The sequence below is a fragment of the Hyla sarda genome, unplaced genomic scaffold (assembly GCF_029499605.1).
Source record: "Hyla sarda isolate aHylSar1 unplaced genomic scaffold, aHylSar1.hap1 scaffold_776, whole genome shotgun sequence".
NCBI lineage: Eukaryota > Metazoa > Chordata > Amphibia > Anura > Hylidae > Hyla > Hyla sarda.
The window spans coordinates 116,350-132,745 of record NW_026610799.1 but is presented as its reverse complement, the minus strand read 5'-3'; the positions used below and the strand labels follow the sequence as shown (position 1 = coordinate 132,745).

Sequence of the window (16,396 nt, the reverse complement as noted above, 5' to 3'; positions counted from 1 at the left end):
CATTAGACGAAAAAAAAGAAGAAAAAGAAGAATAATACGCCCAGAAAAGAGGCGAAAAGGAGAAAAACGTAAAAAAACGTGAAAAAAAAGTAAGAGGAAGAGAAGGGAAAAAAAGGTGGAAATGGGTTTAAAAGTGATTTCGGCGGAGAAATATATATATATATATATATATATATATATATATATATATACGCGCACACACACACATATATATAAACGTATTCTCCGTTGAGATATTGCAGCCGCTGCTGTGTCCAGGCCCAGGAGCCTTAGCACTGTGCTGTGATGTCACTCAATACCACTGACATCACTAGGTGTAAACAACATCTCTCCTTTGCTGTGTATGTGACTATGGAGCTGTTTGGTGATGTCGTCTATTATGGCCTTCATAGAAGCAACAGGAGATTGTTGCATCCATCTAGAACCCTCAGAACTACAGTGCTATGATGTCACTCACTTCCACAGGCCTTGCAGAGTGTAAACAACAACAACCCAGCTTTGTTGTGTATGTAACCATAGGGATTGTGATGTCACCTAGAACCTTCACAGCAGCGACAGCTTTATGAGGAGCATCAGCACTGCTCTGCCTGAGCAGAACCATCACCGCCATAGGTTGTCAAATAACCCGGATTTAACCCACACAGGTAAGTCCAATGGGGTGCAGGCATGTCCTCTATGCTTACAGCTTCCCGTGGGTGTTGGTTTGATACCGTTTGGGGACAGCCAAGGAGGCATCTGCAGGCAACAAAGGTAGGTGTGTGCTTGTGTGTGTGTTTCCTATGCAGATCCTAAGCCCAGTGTCACATGCAAGTAGGAGGAGTAAGAAGGGTTCCTGGCAAATCCGGGTTATGGATTGCATTTAAAAAGGCCCCGTGGGAGTGCAATGGGCCCCTGTCTTGCTGCTTAGCAATAATGGTATGGGTTTAGGTTCTGCTGTGTGTACTGGTGGTTGACTGCCCCCCAGCCCAGAGTGTGCATGGAAAATTGTCTGGCAGCCTCCCTGACAGCAAGCAGTGATAGTGCCCATGAAGGGGACCTTGTTGGGCCCGCCCCTTTCACGGTTATCGCTTCTCGGCCTTTTGGCTAAGATCAAGTGTAGTATCTGTTCTTATCAGTTTAATATCTGATACGTCCCCTATCTGGGGACCATATATTAAATGGATTTTTGAGAACGGGGGCCGATTTCGAAGCTTGCTTCCGTCGCCCTATGCATTGACCCGATATGGCAGTATCTTCGGGTACAGTGCACCACCCCCTTACAGGGTTAAAAAGAAAGATTCCTACTTTCATTGCTACCTGCTTGCTGGCTAGCCAGCTAGCCAGCCCTGTGGGCCTTGCTGCTGCTGCTGCTGCTGCTGCAGCCAAAAAACAAAAGGTGGTGCTGCTGCTGCTTCTGCTGCTTCTGCTTGTGTCTGGCCGCTGTTGGAGCGTCCAGGCACAGGACTTCTGCTGCTGCTGACTAAATGGCCTCCTTAATTGGATCATTTGAGTAGCCAGCACACCTGTGCAGGTAGGGCATGACATGATAGGCAGCTGCCTTGATAGCGGGTGGGTGCTGAATGTTCCTAATTGACAAAATAAGATTAATGCTTATGAAGAAATATAAAATCTCATCCCTTCCCCAATATCGCGCCACACCCCTACCCCTTAATTCCCTGGTTGAACTTGATGGACATATGTCTTTTTTCGACCGTACTAACTATGTAACTATGTAACATAACATGGGGGGGTCTCCTGGCTGTTCACACAGGTGTGTCATTGCTGTACATTGACCATGCATTGCTTCTGTGGTATTGCAAAGGCAAAGACAAATGCTTCCAGCCATCCATTGCACTAATGGATTGGTCATCAGCTGGCTGTCTATGTCCCGCATCAATATAGACCAAAGTACAGAGGGTTAGGCTATGCTATAGTGCACCTACCTGATGCATCAGAAGGTGCGAGGCCCTTGCTAAATTCTGTGCACAGACTTTGAGATCTATGCTTTAGACTGTATCTAAACCTGCTCCAACATGGACTGACATTCTGGCCTACTTTCAGCCGATGCGACTTTTATGTATTCAGCACCTATGTATAATGTTGTAAAAATGCTCTAGAAGCTAAAGTCGCAGAAATGTCACACATATTTGGCCTGCAACTTTCTGTGCGACAAATTCAGACAGGAAAAATCAGTATAAATCCTTAGAAAATTATCCCCCAGTGTCTCCATCTGCTGGCGGTATTGAATAAGCATTGCTGCACTGATGGGGTATGCATTAGACGAAAAAAAAGAAGAAAAAGAAGAATAATACGCCCAGAAAAGAGGCGAAAAGGAGAAAAACGTAAAAAAACGTGAAAAAAAAGTAAGAGGAAGAGAAGGGAAAAAAAGGTGGAAATGGGTTTAAAAGTGATTTCGGCGGAGAATATATATATATATATATATATATATATATATATATATATATACGCGCACACACACACATATATATAAACGTATTCTCCGTTGAGATATTGCAGCCGCTGCTGTGTCCAGGCCCAGGAGCCTTAGCACTGTGCTGTGATGTCACTCAATACCACTGACATCACTAGGTGTAAACAACATCTCTCCTTTGCTGTGTATGTGACTATGGAGCTGTTTGGTGATGTCGTCTATTATGGCCTTCATAGAAGCAACAGGAGATTGTTGCATCCATCTAGAACCCTCAGAACTACAGTGCTATGATGTCACTCACTTCCACAGGCCTTGCAGAGTGTAAACAACAACAACCCAGCTTTGTTGTGTATGTAACCATAGGGATTTGTGATGTCACCTAGAACCTTCACAGCAGCGACAGCTTTATGAGGAGCATCAGCACTGCTCTGCCTGAGCAGAACCATCACCGCCATAGGTTGTCAAATAACCCGGATTTAACCCACACAGGTAAGTCCAATGGGGTGCAGGCATGTCCTCTATGCTTACAGCTTCCCGTGGGTGTTGGTTTGATACCGTTTGGGGACAGCCAAGGAGGCATCTGCAGGCAACAAAGGTAGGTGTGTGCTTGTGTGTGTGTTTCCTATGCAGATCCTAAGCCCAGTGTCACATGCAAGTAGGAGGAGTAAGAAGGGTTCCTGGCAAATCCGGGTTATGGATTGCATTTAAAAAGGCCCCGTGGGAGTGCAATGGGCCCCTGTCTTGCTGCTTAGCAATAATGGTATGGGTTTAGGTTCTGCTGTGTGTACTGGTGGTTGACTGCCCCCCAGCCCAGAGTGTGCATGGAAAATTGTCTGGCAGCCTCCCTGACAGCAAGCAGTGATAGTGCCCATGAAGGGGACCTTGTTGGGCCCGCCCCTTTCACGGTTATCGCTTCTCGGCCTTTTGGCTAAGATCAAGTGTAGTATCTGTTCTTATCAGTTTAATATCTGATACGTCCCCTATCTGGGGACCATATATTAAATGGATTTTTGAGAACGGGGGCCGATTTCGAAGCTTGCTTCCGTCGCCCTATGCATTGACCCGATATGGCAGTATCTTCGGGTACAGTGCACCACCCCCTTACAGGGTTAAAAAGAAAGATTCCTACTTTCATTGCTACCTGCTTGCTGGCTAGCCAGCTAGCCAGCCCTGTGGGCCTTGCTGCTGCTGCTGCTGCTGCTGCAGCCAAAAAACAAAAGGTGGTGCTGCTGCTGCTTCTGCTGCTTCTGCTTGTGTCTGGCCGCTGTTGGAGCGTCCAGGCACAGGACTTCTGCTGCTGCTGACTAAATGGCCTCCTTAATTGGATCATTTGAGTAGCCAGCACACCTGTGCAGGTAGGGCATGACATGATAGGCAGCTGCCTTGATAGCGGGTGGGTGCTGAATGTTCCTAATTGACAAAATAAGATTAATGCTTATGAAGAAATATAAAATCTCATCCCTTCCCCAATATCGCGCCACACCCCTACCCCTTAATTCCCTGGTTGAACTTGATGGACATATGTCTTTTTTCGACCGTACTAACTATGTAACTATGTAACATAACATGGGGGGGTCTCCTGGCTGTTCACACAGGTGTGTCATTGCTGTACATTGACCATGCATTGCTTCTGTGGTATTGCAAAGGCAAAGACAAATGCTTCCAGCCATCCATTGCACTAATGGATTGGTCATCAGCTGGCTGTCTATGTCCCGCATCAATATAGACCAAAGTACAGAGGGTTAGGCTATGCTATAGTGCACCTACCTGATGCATCAGAAGGTGCGAGGCCCTTGCTAAATTCTGTGCACAGACTTTGAGATCTATGCTTTAGACTGTATCTAAACCTGCTCCAACATGGACTGACATTCTGGCCTACTTTCAGCCGATGCGACTTGTCTGTCGCTGAACAGTCGCTTTTTATGTATTCAGCACCTATGTATAATGTTGTAAAAATGCTCTAGAAGCTAAAGTCGCAGAAATGTCACACATATTTGGCCTGCAACTTTCTGTGCGACAAATTCAGACAGGAAAAATCAGTATAAATCCTTAGAAAATTATCCCCCAGTGTCTCCATCTGCTGGCGGTATTGAATAAGCATTGCTGCACTGATGGGGTATGCATTAGACGAAAAAAAAGAAGAAAAAGAAGAATAATACGCCCAGAAAAGAGGCGAAAAGGAGAAAAACGTAAAAAAACGTAAAAAAAAAAGTAAGAGGAAGAGAAGGGAAAAAAAGGTGGAAATGGGTTTAAAAGTGATTTCGGCGGAGAAATATATATATATATATATATATATATATATATATATATATATATACGCGCACACACACACATATATATAAACGTATTCTCCGTTGAGATATTGCAGCCGCTGCTGTGTCCAGGCCCAGGAGCCTTAGCACTGTGCTGTGATGTCACTCAATACCACTGACATCACTAGGTGTAAACAACATCTCTCCTTTGCTGTGTATGTGACTATGGAGCTGTTTGGTGATGTCGTCTATTATGGCCTTCATAGAAGCAACAGGAGATTGTTGCATCCATCTAGAACCCTCAGAACTACAGTGCTATGATGTCACTCACTTCCACAGGCCTTGCAGAGTGTAAACAACAACAACCCAGCTTTGTTGTGTATGTAACCATAGGGATTGTGATGTCACCTAGAACCTTCACAGCAGCGACAGCTTTATGAGGAGCATCAGCACTGCTCTGCCTGAGCAGAACCATCACCGCCATAGGTTGTCAAATAACCCGGATTTAACCCACACAGGTAAGTCCAATGGGGTGCAGGCATGTCCTCTATGCTTACAGCTTCCCGTGGGTGTTGGTTTGATACCGTTTGGGGACAGCCAAGGAGGCATCTGCAGGCAACAAAGGTAGGTGTGTGCTTGTGTGTGTGTTTCCTATGCAGATCCTAAGCCCAGTGTCACATGCAAGTAGGAGGAGTAAGAAGGGTTCCTGGCAAATCCGGGTTATGGATTGCATTTAAAAAGGCCCCGTGGGAGTGCAATGGGCCCCTGTCTTGCTGCTTAGCAATAATGGTATGGGTTTAGGTTCTGCTGTGTGTACTGGTGGTTGACTGCCCCCCAGCCCAGAGTGTGCATGGAAAATTGTCTGGCAGCCTCCCTGACAGCAAGCAGTGATAGTGCCCATGAAGGGGACCTTGTTGGGCCCGCCCCTTTCACGGTTATCGCTTCTCGGCCTTTTGGCTAAGATCAAGTGTAGTATCTGTTCTTATCAGTTTAATATCTGATACGTCCCCTATCTGGGGACCATATATTAAATGGATTTTTGAGAACGGGGGCCGATTTCGAAGCTTGCTTCCGTCGCCCTATGCATTGACCCGATATGGCAGTATCTTCGGGTACAGTGCACCACCCCCTTACAGGGTTAAAAAGAAAGATTCCTACTTTCATTGCTACCTGCTTGCTGGCTAGCCAGCTAGCCAGCCCTGTGGGCCTTGCTGCTGCTGCTGCTGCTGCTGCAGCCAAAAAACAAAAGGTGGTGCTGCTGCTGCTTCTGCTGCTTCTGCTTGTGTCTGGCCGCTGTTGGAGCGTCCAGGCACAGGACTTCTGCTGCTGCTGACTAAATGGCCTCCTTAATTGGATCATTTGAGTAGCCAGCACACCTGTGCAGGTAGGGCATGACATGATAGGCAGCTGCCTTGATAGCGGGTGGGTGCTGAATGTTCCTAATTGACAAAATAAGATTAATGCTTATGAAGAAATATAAAATCTCATCCCTTCCCCAATATCGCGCCACACCCCTACCCCTTAATTCCCTGGTTGAACTTGATGGACATATGTCTTTTTTCGACCGTACTAACTATGTAACTATGTAACATAACATGGGGGGGTCTCCTGGCTGTTCACACAGGTGTGTCATTGCTGTACATTGACCATGCATTGCTTCTGTGGTATTGCAAAGGCAAAGACAAATGCTTCCAGCCATCCATTGCACTAATGGATTGGTCATCAGCTGGCTGTCTATGTCCCGCATCAATATAGACCAAAGTACAGAGGGTTAGGCTATGCTATAGTGCACCTACCTGATGCATCAGAAGGTGCGAGGCCCTTGCTAAATTCTGTGCACAGACTTTGAGATCTATGCTTTAGACTGTATCTAAACCTGCTCCAACATGGACTGACATTCTGGCCTACTTTCAGCCGATGCGACTTGTCTGTCGCTGAACAGTCGCTTTTTATGTATTCAGCACCTATGTATAATGTTGTAAAAATGCTCTAGAAGCTAAAGTCGCAGAAATGTCACACATATTTGGCCTGCAACTTTCTGTGCGACAAATTCAGACAGGAAAAATCAGTATAAATCCTTAGAAAATTATCCCCCAGTGTCTCCATCTGCTGGCGGTATTGAATAAGCATTGCTGCACTGATGGGGTATGCATTAGACGAAAAAAAAAGAAGAAAAAGAAGAATAATACGCCCAGAAAAGAGGCGAAAAGGAGAAAAACGTAAAAAAACGTGAAAAAAAAGTAAGAGGAAGAGAAGGGAAAAAAAGGTGGAAATGGGTTTAAAAGTGATTTCGGCGGAGAAATATATATATATATATATATATATATATATATATATATATATACGCGCACACACACACATATATATAAACGTATTCTCCGTTGAGATATTGCAGCCGCTGCTGTGTCCAGGCCCAGGAGCCTTAGCACTGTGCTGTGATGTCACTCAATACCACTGACATCACTAGGTGTAAACAACATCTCTCCTTTGCTGTGTATGTGACTATGGAGCTGTTTGGTGATGTCGTCTATTATGGCCTTCATAGAAGCAACAGGAGATTGTTGCATCCATCTAGAACCCTCAGAACTACAGTGCTATGATGTCACTCACTTCCACAGGCCTTGCAGAGTGTAAACAACAACAACCCAGCTTTGTTGTGTATGTAACCATAGGGATTGTGATGTCACCTAGAACCTTCACAGCAGCGACAGCTTTATGAGGAGCATCAGCACTGCTCTGCCTGAGCAGAACCATCACCGCCATAGGTTGTCAAATAACCCGGATTTAACCCACACAGGTAAGTCCAATGGGGTGCAGGCATGTCCTCTATGCTTACAGCTTCCCGTGGGTGTTGGTTTGATACCGTTTGGGGACAGCCAAGGAGGCATCTGCAGGCAACAAAGGTAGGTGTGTGCTTGTGTGTGTGTTTCCTATGCAGATCCTAAGCCCAGTGTCACATGCAAGTAGGAGGAGTAAGAAGGGTTCCTGGCAAATCCGGGTTATGGATTGCATTTAAAAAGGCCCCGTGGGAGTGCAATGGGCCCCTGTCTTGCTGCTTAGCAATAATGGTATGGGTTTAGGTTCTGCTGTGTGTACTGGTGGTTGACTGCCCCCCAGCCCAGAGTGTGCATGGAAAATTGTCTGGCAGCCTCCCTGACAGCAAGCAGTGATAGTGCCCATGAAGGGGACCTTGTTGGGCCCGCCCCTTTCACGGTTATCGCTTCTCGGCCTTTTGGCTAAGATCAAGTGTAGTATCTGTTCTTATCAGTTTAATATCTGATACGTCCCCTATCTGGGGACCATATATTAAATGGATTTTTGAGAACGGGGGCCGATTTCGAAGCTTGCTTCCGTCGCCCTATGCATTGACCCGATATGGCAGTATCTTCGGGTACAGTGCACCACCCCCTTACAGGGTTAAAAAGAAAGATTCCTACTTTCATTGCTACCTGCTTGCTGGCTAGCCAGCTAGCCAGCCCTGTGGGCCTTGCTGCTGCTGCTGCTGCTGCTGCAGCCAAAAAACAAAAGGTGGTGCTGCTGCTGCTTCTGCTGCTTCTGCTTGTGTCTGGCCGCTGTTGGAGCGTCCAGGCACAGGACTTCTGCTGCTGCTGACTAAATGACCTCCTTAATTGGATCATTTGAGTAGCCAGCACACCTGTGCAGGTAGGGCATGACATGATAGGCAGCTGCCTTGATAGCGGGTGGGTGCTGAATGTTCCTAATTGACAAAATAAGATTAATGCTTATGAAGAAATATAAAATCTCATCCCTTCCCCAATATCGCGCCACACCCCTACCCCTTAATTCCCTGGTTGAACTTGATGGACATATGTCTTTTTTCGACCGTACTAACTATGTAACTATGTAACATAACATGGGGGGGTCTCCTGGCTGTTCACACAGGTGTGTCATTGCTGTACATTGACCATGCATTGCTTCTGTGGTATTGCAAAGGCAAAGACAAATGCTTCCAGCCATCCATTGCACTAATGGATTGGTCATCAGCTGGCTGTCTATGTCCCGCATCAATATAGACCAAAGTACAGAGGGTTAGGCTATGCTATTGTGCACCTACCTGATGCATCAGAAGGTGCGAGGCCCTTGCTAAATTCTGTGCACAGACTTTGAGATCTATGCTTTAGACTGTATCTAAACCTGCTCCAACATGGACTGACATTCTGGCCTACTTTCAGCCGATGCGACTTGTCTGTCGCTGAACAGTCGCTTTTTATGTATTCAGCACCTATGTATAATGTTGTAAAAATGCTCTAGAAGCTAAAGTCGCAGAAATGTCACACATATTTGGCCTGCAACTTTCTGTGCGACAAATTCAGACAGGAAAAATCAGTATAAATCCTTAGAAAATTATCCCCCAGTGTCTCCATCTGCTGGCGGTATTGAATAAGCATTGCTGCACTGATGGGGTATGCATTAGACGAAAAAAAAGAAGAAAAAGAAGAATAATACGCCCAGAAAAGAGGCGAAAAGGAGAAAAACGTAAAAAAACGTGAAAAAAAAGTAAGAGGAAGAGAAGGGAAAAAAAGGTGGAAATGGGTTTAAAAGTGATTTCGGCGGAGAAATATATATATATATATATATATATATATATATATATATATATATATATATATATATATATACGCGCACACACACACATATATATAAACGTATCCCCAGTTGAGATATTGCAGCCGCTGCTGTGTCCAGGCCCAGGAGCCTTAGCACTGTGCTGTGATGTCACTCAATACCACTGACATCACTAGGTGTAAACAACATCTCTCCTTTGCTGTGTATGTGACTATGGAGCTGTTTGGTGATGTCGTCTATTATGGCCTTCATAGAAGCAACAGGAGATTGTTGCATCCATCTAGAACCCTCAGAACTACAGTGCTATGATGTCACTCACTTCCACAGGCCTTGCAGAGTGTAAACAACAACAACCCAGCTTTGTTGTGTATGTAACCATAGGGATTGTGATGTCACCTAGAACCTTCACAGCAGCGACAGCTTTATGAGGAGCATCAGCACTGCTCTGCCTGAGCAGAACCATCACCGCCATAGGTTGTCAAATAACCCGGATTTAACCCACACAGGTAAGTCCAATGGGGTGCAGGCATGTCCTCTATGCTTACAGCTTCCCGTGGGTGTTGGTTTGATACCGTTTGGGGACAGCCAAGGAGGCATCTGCAGGCAACAAAGGTAGGTGTGTGCTTGTGTGTGTGTTTCCTATGCAGATCCTAAGCCCAGTGTCACATGCAAGTAGGAGGAGTAAGAAGGGTTCCTGGCAAATCCGGGTTATGGATTGCATTTAAAAAGGCCCCGTGGGAGTGCAATGGGCCCCTGTCTTGCTGCTTAGCAATAATGGTATGGGTTTAGGTTCTGCTGTGTGTACTGGTGGTTGACTGCCCCCCAGCCCAGAGTGTGCATGGAAAATTGTCTGGCAGCCTCCCTGACAGCAAGCAGTGATAGTGCCCATGAAGGGGACCTTGTTGGGCCCGCCCCTTTCACGGTTATCGCTTCTCGGCCTTTTGGCTAAGATCAAGTGTAGTATCTGTTCTTATCAGTTTAATATCTGATACGTCCCCTATCTGGGGACCATATATTAAATGGATTTTTGAGAACGGGGGCCGATTTCGAAGCTTGCTTCCGTCGCCCTATGCATTGACCCGATATGGCAGTATCTTCGGGTACAGTGCACCACCCCCTTACAGGGTTAAAAAGAAAGATTCCTACTTTCATTGCTACCTGCTTGCTGGCTAGCCAGCTAGCCAGCCCTGTGGGCCTTGCTGCTGCTGCTGCTGCTGCTGCAGCCAAAAAACAAAAGGTGGTGCTGCTGCTGCTTCTGCTGCTTCTGCTTGTGTCTGGCCGCTGTTGGAGCGTCCAGGCACAGGACTTCTGCTGCTGCTGACTAAATGGCCTCCTTAATTGGATCATTTGAGTAGCCAGCACACCTGTGCAGGTAGGGCATGACATGATAGGCAGCTGCCTTGATAGCGGGTGGGTGCTGAATGTTCCTAATTGACAAAATAAGATTAATGCTTATGAAGAAATATAAAATCTCATCCCTTCCCCAATATCGCGCCACACCCCTACCCCTTAATTCCCTGGTTGAACTTGATGGACATATGTCTTTTTTCGACCGTACTAACTATGTAACTATGTAACATAACATGGGGGGGTCTCCTGGCTGTTCACACAGGTGTGTCATTGCTGTACATTGACCATGCATTGCTTCTGTGGTATTGCAAAGGCAAAGACAAATGCTTCCAGCCATCCATTGCACTAATGGATTGGTCATCAGCTGGCTGTCTATGTCCCGCATCAATATAGACCAAAGTACAGAGGGTTAGGCTATGCTATAGTGCACCTACCTGATGCATCAGAAGGTGCGAGGCCCTTGCTAAATTCTGTGCACAGACTTTGAGATCTATGCTTTAGACTGTATCTAAACCTGCTCCAACATGGACTGACATTCTGGCCTACTTTCAGCCGATGCGACTTGTCTGTCGCTGAACAGTCGCTTTTTATGTATTCAGCACCTATGTATAATGTTGTAAAAATGCTCTAGAAGCTAAAGTCGCAGAAATGTCACACATATTTGGCCTGCAACTTTCTGTGCGACAAATTCAGACAGGAAAAATCAGTATAAATCCTTAGAAAATTATCCCCCAGTGTCTCCATCTGCTGGCGGTATTGAATAAGCATTGCTGCACTGATGGGGTATGCATTAGACGAAAAAAAAGAAGAAAAAGAAGAATAATACGCCCAGAAAAGAGGCGAAAAGGAGAAAAACGTAAAAAAACGTGAAAAAAAAGTAAGAGGAAGAGAAGGGAAAAAAAGGTGGAAATGGGTTTAAAAGTGATTTCGGCGGAGAAATATATATATATATATATATATATATATATATATATATATATATATATATATACGCGCACACACACACATATATATAAACGTATTCTCCGTTGAGATATTGCAGCCGCTGCTGTGTCCAGGCCCAGGAGCCTTAGCACTGTGCTGTGATGTCACTCAATACCACTGACATCACTAGGTGTAAACAACATCTCTTCTTTGCTGTGTATGTGACTATGGAGCTGTTTGGTGATGTCGTCTATTATGGCCTTCATAGAAGCAACAGGAGATTGTTGCATCCATCTAGAACCCTCAGAACTACAGTGCTATGATGTCACTCACTTCCACAGGCCTTGCAGAGTGTAAACAACAACAACCCAGCTTTGTTGTGTATGTAACCATAGGGATTGTGATGTCACCTAGAACCTTCACAGCAGCGACAGCTTTATGAGGAGCATCAGCACTGCTCTGCCTGAGCAGAACCATCACCGCCATAGGTTGTCAAATAACCCGGATTTAACCCACACAGGTAAGTCCAATGGGGTGCAGGCATGTCCTCTATGCTTACAGCTTCCCGTGGGTGTTGGTTTGATACCGTTTGGGGACAGCCAAGGAGGCATCTGCAGGCAACAAAGGTAGGTGTGTGCTTGTGTGTGTGTTTCCTATGCAGATCCTAAGCCCAGTGTCACATGCAAGTAGGAGGAGTAAGAAGGGTTCCTGGCAAATCCGGGTTATGGATTGCATTTAAAAAGGCCCCGTGGGAGTGCAATGGGCCCCTGTCTTGCTGCTTAGCAATAATGGTATGGGTTTAGGTTCTGCTGTGTGTACTGGTGGTTGACTGCCCCCCAGCCCAGAGTGTGCATGGAAAATTGTCTGGCAGCCTCCCTGACAGCAAGCAGTGATAGTGCCCATGAAGGGGACCTTGTTGGGCCCGCCCCTTTCACGGTTATCGCTTCTCGGCCTTTTGGCTAAGATCAAGTGTAGTATCTGTTCTTATCAGTTTAATATCTGATACGTCCCCTATCTGGGGACCATATATTAAATGGATTTTTGAGAACGGGGGCCGATTTCGAAGCTTGCTTCCGTCGCCCTATGCATTGACCCGATATGGCAGTATCTTCGGGTACAGTGCACCACCCCCTTACAGGGTTAAAAAGAAAGATTCCTACTTTCATTGCTACCTGCTTGCTGGCTAGCCAGCTAGCCAGCCCTGTGGGCCTTGCTGCTGCTGCTGCTGCTGCAGCCAAAAAACAAAAGGTGGTGCTGCTGCTGCTTCTGCTTGTGTCTGGCCGCTGTTGGAGCGTCCAGGCACAGGACTTCTGCTGCTGCTGACTAAATGGCCTCCTTAATTGGATCATTTGAGTAGCCAGCACACCTGTGCAGGTAGGGCATGACATGATAGGCAGCTGCCTTGATAGCGGGTGGGTGCTGAATGTTCCTAATTGACAAAATAAGATTAATGCTTATGAAGAAATATAAAATCTCATCCCTTCCCCAATATCGCGCCACACCCCTACCCCTTAATTCCCTGGTTGAACTTGATGGACATATGTCTTTTTTCGACCGTACTAACTATGTAACTATGTAACATAACATGGGGGGGTCTCCTGGCTGTTCACACAGGTGTGTCATTGCTGTACATTGACCATGCATTGCTTCTGTGGTATTGCAAAGGCAAAGACAAATGCTTCCAGCCATCCATTGCACTAATGGATTGGTCATCAGCTGGCTGTCTATGTCCCGCATCAATATAGACCAAAGTACAGAGGGTTAGGCTATGCTATAGTGCACCTACCTGATGCATCAGAAGGTGCGAGGCCCTTGCTAAATTCTGTGCACAGACTTTGAGATCTATGCTTTAGACTGTATCTAAACCTGCTCCAACATGGACTGACATTCTGGCCTACTTTCAGCCGATGCGACTTGTCTGTCGCTGAACAGTCGCTTTTTATGTATTCAGCACCTATGTATAATGTTGTAAAAATGCTCTAGAAGCTAAAGTCGCAGAAATGTCACACATATTTGGCCTGCAACTTTCTGTGCGACAAATTCAGACAGGAAAAATCAGTATAAATCCTTAGAAAATTATCCCCCAGTGTCTCCATCTGCTGGCGGTATTGAATAAGCATTGCTGCACTGATGGGGTATGCATTAGACGAAAAAAAAGAAGAAAAAGAAGAATAATACGCCCAGAAAAGAGGCGAAAAGGAGAAAAACGTAAAAAAACGTGAAAAAAAAGTAAGAGGAAGAGAAGGGAAAAAAAGGTGGAAATGGGTTTAAAAGTGATTTCGGCGGAGAAATATATATATATATATATATATATATATATATATATACGCGCACACACACACATATATATAAACGTATTCTCCGTTGAGATATTGCAGCCGCTGCTGTGTCCAGGCCCAGGAGCCTTAGCACTGTGCTGTGATGTCACTCAATACCACTGACATCACTAGGTGTAAACAACATCTCTCCTTTGCTGTGTATGTGACTATGGAGCTGTTTGGTGATGTCGTCTATTATGGCCTTCATAGAAGCAACAGGAGATTGTTGCATCCATCTAGAACCCTCAGAACTACAGTGCTATGATGTCACTCACTTCCACAGGCCTTGCAGAGTGTAAACAACAACAACCCAGCTTTGTTGTGTATGTAACCATAGGGATTGTGATGTCACCTAGAACCTTCACAGCAGCGACAGCTTTATGAGGAGCATCAGCACTGCTCTGCCTGAGCAGAACCATCACCGCCATAGGTTGTCAAATAACCCGGATTTAACCCACACAGGTAAGTCCAATGGGGTGCAGGCATGTCCTCTATGCTTACAGCTTCCCGTGGGTGTTGGTTTGATACCGTTTGGGGACAGCCAAGGAGGCATCTGCAGGCAACAAAGGTAGGTGTGTGCTTGTGTGTGTGTTTCCTATGCAGATCCTAAGCCCAGTGTCACATGCAAGTAGGAGGAGTAAGAAGGGTTCCTGGCAAATCCGGGTTATGGATTGCATTTAAAAAGGCCCCGTGGGAGTGCAATGGGCCCCTGTCTTGCTGCTTAGCAATAATGGTATGGGTTTAGGTTCTGCTGTGTGTACTGGTGGTTGACTGCCCCCCAGCCCAGAGTGTGCATGGAAAATTGTCTGGCAGCCTCCCTGACAGCAAGCAGTGATAGTGCCCATGAAGGGGACCTTGTTGGGCCCGCCCCTTTCACGGTTATCGCTTCTCGGCCTTTTGGCTAAGATCAAGTGTAGTATCTGTTCTTATCAGTTTAATATCTGATACGTCCCCTATCTGGGGACCATATATTAAATGGATTTTTGAGAACGGGGGCCGATTTCGAAGCTTGCTTCCGTCGCCCTATGCATTGACCCGATATGGCAGTATCTTCGGGTACAGTGCACCACCCCCTTACAGGGTTAAAAAGAAAGATTCCTACTTTCATTGCTACCTGCTTGCTGGCTAGCCAGCTAGCCAGCCCTGTGGGCCTTGCTGCTGCTGCTGCTGCTGCTGCTGCAGCCAAAAAACAAAAGGTGGTGCTGCTGCTGCTTCTGCTGCTTCTGCTTGTGTCTGGCCGCTGTTGGAGCGTCCAGGCACAGGACTTCTGCTGCTGCTGACTAAATGGCCTCCTTAATTGGATCATTTGAGTAGCCAGCACACCTGTGCAGGTAGGGCATGACATGATAGGCAGCTGCCTTGATAGCGGGTGGGTGCTGAATGTTCCTAATTGACAAAATAAGATTAATGCTTATGAAGAAATATAAAATCTCATCCCTTCCCCAATATCGCGCCACACCCCTACCCCTTAATTCCCTGGTTGAACTTGATGGACATATGTCTTTTTTCGACCGTACTAACTATGTAACTATGTAACATAACATGGGGGGGTCTCCTGGCTGTTCACACAGGTGTGTCATTGCTGTACATTGACCATGCATTGCTTCTGTGGTATTGCAAAGGCAAAGACAAATGCTTCCAGCCATCCATTGCACTAATGGATTGGTCATCAGCTGGCTGTCTATGTCCCGCATCAATATAGACCAAAGTACAGAGGGTTAGGCTATGCTATAGTGCACCTACCTGATGCATCAGAAGGTGCGAGGCCCTTGCTAAATTCTGTGCACAGACTTTGAGATCTATGCTTTAGACTGTATCTAAACCTGCTCCAACATGGACTGACATTCTGGCCTACTTTCAGCCGATGCGACTTGTCTGTCGCTGAACAGTCGCTTTTTATGTATTCAGCACCTATGTATAATGTTGTAAAAATGCTCTAGAAGCTAAAGTCGCAGAAATGTCACACATATTTGGCCTGCAACTTTCTGTGCGACAAATTCAGACAGGAAAAATCAGTATAAATCCTTAGAAAATTATCCCCCAGTGTCTCCATCTGCTGGCGGTATTGAATAAGCATTGCTGCACTGATGGGGTATGCATTAGACGAAAAAAAAGAAGAAAAAGAAGAATAATACGCCCAGAAAAGAGGCGAAAAGGAGAAAAACGTAAAAAAACGTGAAAAAAAAGTAAGAGGAAGAGAAGGGAAAAAAAGGTGGAAATGGGTTTAAAAGTGATTTCGGCGGAGAAATATATATATATATATATATATATATATATATATATATATATATATACGCGCACACACACACATATATATAAACGTATTCTCCGTTGAGATATTGCAGCCGCTGCTGTGTCCAGGCCCAGGAGCCTTAGCACTGTGCTGTGATGTCACTCAATACCACTGACATCACTAGGTGTAAACAACATCTCTCCTTTGCTGTGTATGTGACTATGGAGCTGTTTGGTGATGTCGTCTATTATGGCCTTCATAGAAGCAACAGGAGATTGTTGCATCCATCTAGAACCCTCAGAACTACAGTGCTATGATGTCA

General features: G+C 45.7%; 7 non-coding genes across 7 annotated transcripts; all 7 read left to right on the top strand.

Moving 5' to 3' along the window:
• The first annotated feature begins 1,063 nt into the window (after window positions 1–1,063).
• LOC130346211 (U2 spliceosomal RNA) lies at window positions 1,064–1,254 on the top strand. The gene has a single exon (XR_008884564.1). It is a non-coding gene; the product is annotated as a U2 spliceosomal RNA (small nuclear RNA).
• Window positions 1,255–3,318: 2,064 nt separating this feature from the next.
• On the top strand, window positions 3,319–3,509 carry LOC130346210 (U2 spliceosomal RNA). The gene has a single exon (XR_008884563.1). It is a non-coding gene; the product is annotated as a U2 spliceosomal RNA (small nuclear RNA).
• A 2,090-nt stretch (window positions 3,510–5,599) lies between these two features.
• LOC130346208 (U2 spliceosomal RNA) lies at window positions 5,600–5,790 on the top strand. The gene has a single exon (XR_008884561.1). It is a non-coding gene; the product is annotated as a U2 spliceosomal RNA (small nuclear RNA).
• A 2,088-nt stretch (window positions 5,791–7,878) lies between these two features.
• LOC130346207 (U2 spliceosomal RNA) lies at window positions 7,879–8,069 on the top strand. The gene has a single exon (XR_008884560.1). It is a non-coding gene; the product is annotated as a U2 spliceosomal RNA (small nuclear RNA).
• A 2,105-nt stretch (window positions 8,070–10,174) lies between these two features.
• LOC130346206 (U2 spliceosomal RNA) lies at window positions 10,175–10,365 on the top strand. The gene has a single exon (XR_008884559.1). It is a non-coding gene; the product is annotated as a U2 spliceosomal RNA (small nuclear RNA).
• Window positions 10,366–12,462: 2,097 nt separating this feature from the next.
• On the top strand, window positions 12,463–12,653 carry LOC130346205 (U2 spliceosomal RNA). Its single transcript, XR_008884558.1, has one exon. It is a non-coding gene; the product is annotated as a U2 spliceosomal RNA (small nuclear RNA).
• Window positions 12,654–14,722: 2,069 nt separating this feature from the next.
• Window positions 14,723–14,913, top strand: LOC130346203 (U2 spliceosomal RNA). Its single transcript, XR_008884557.1, has one exon. It is a non-coding gene; the product is annotated as a U2 spliceosomal RNA (small nuclear RNA).
• Window positions 14,914–16,396: the final 1,483 nt, after the last annotated feature.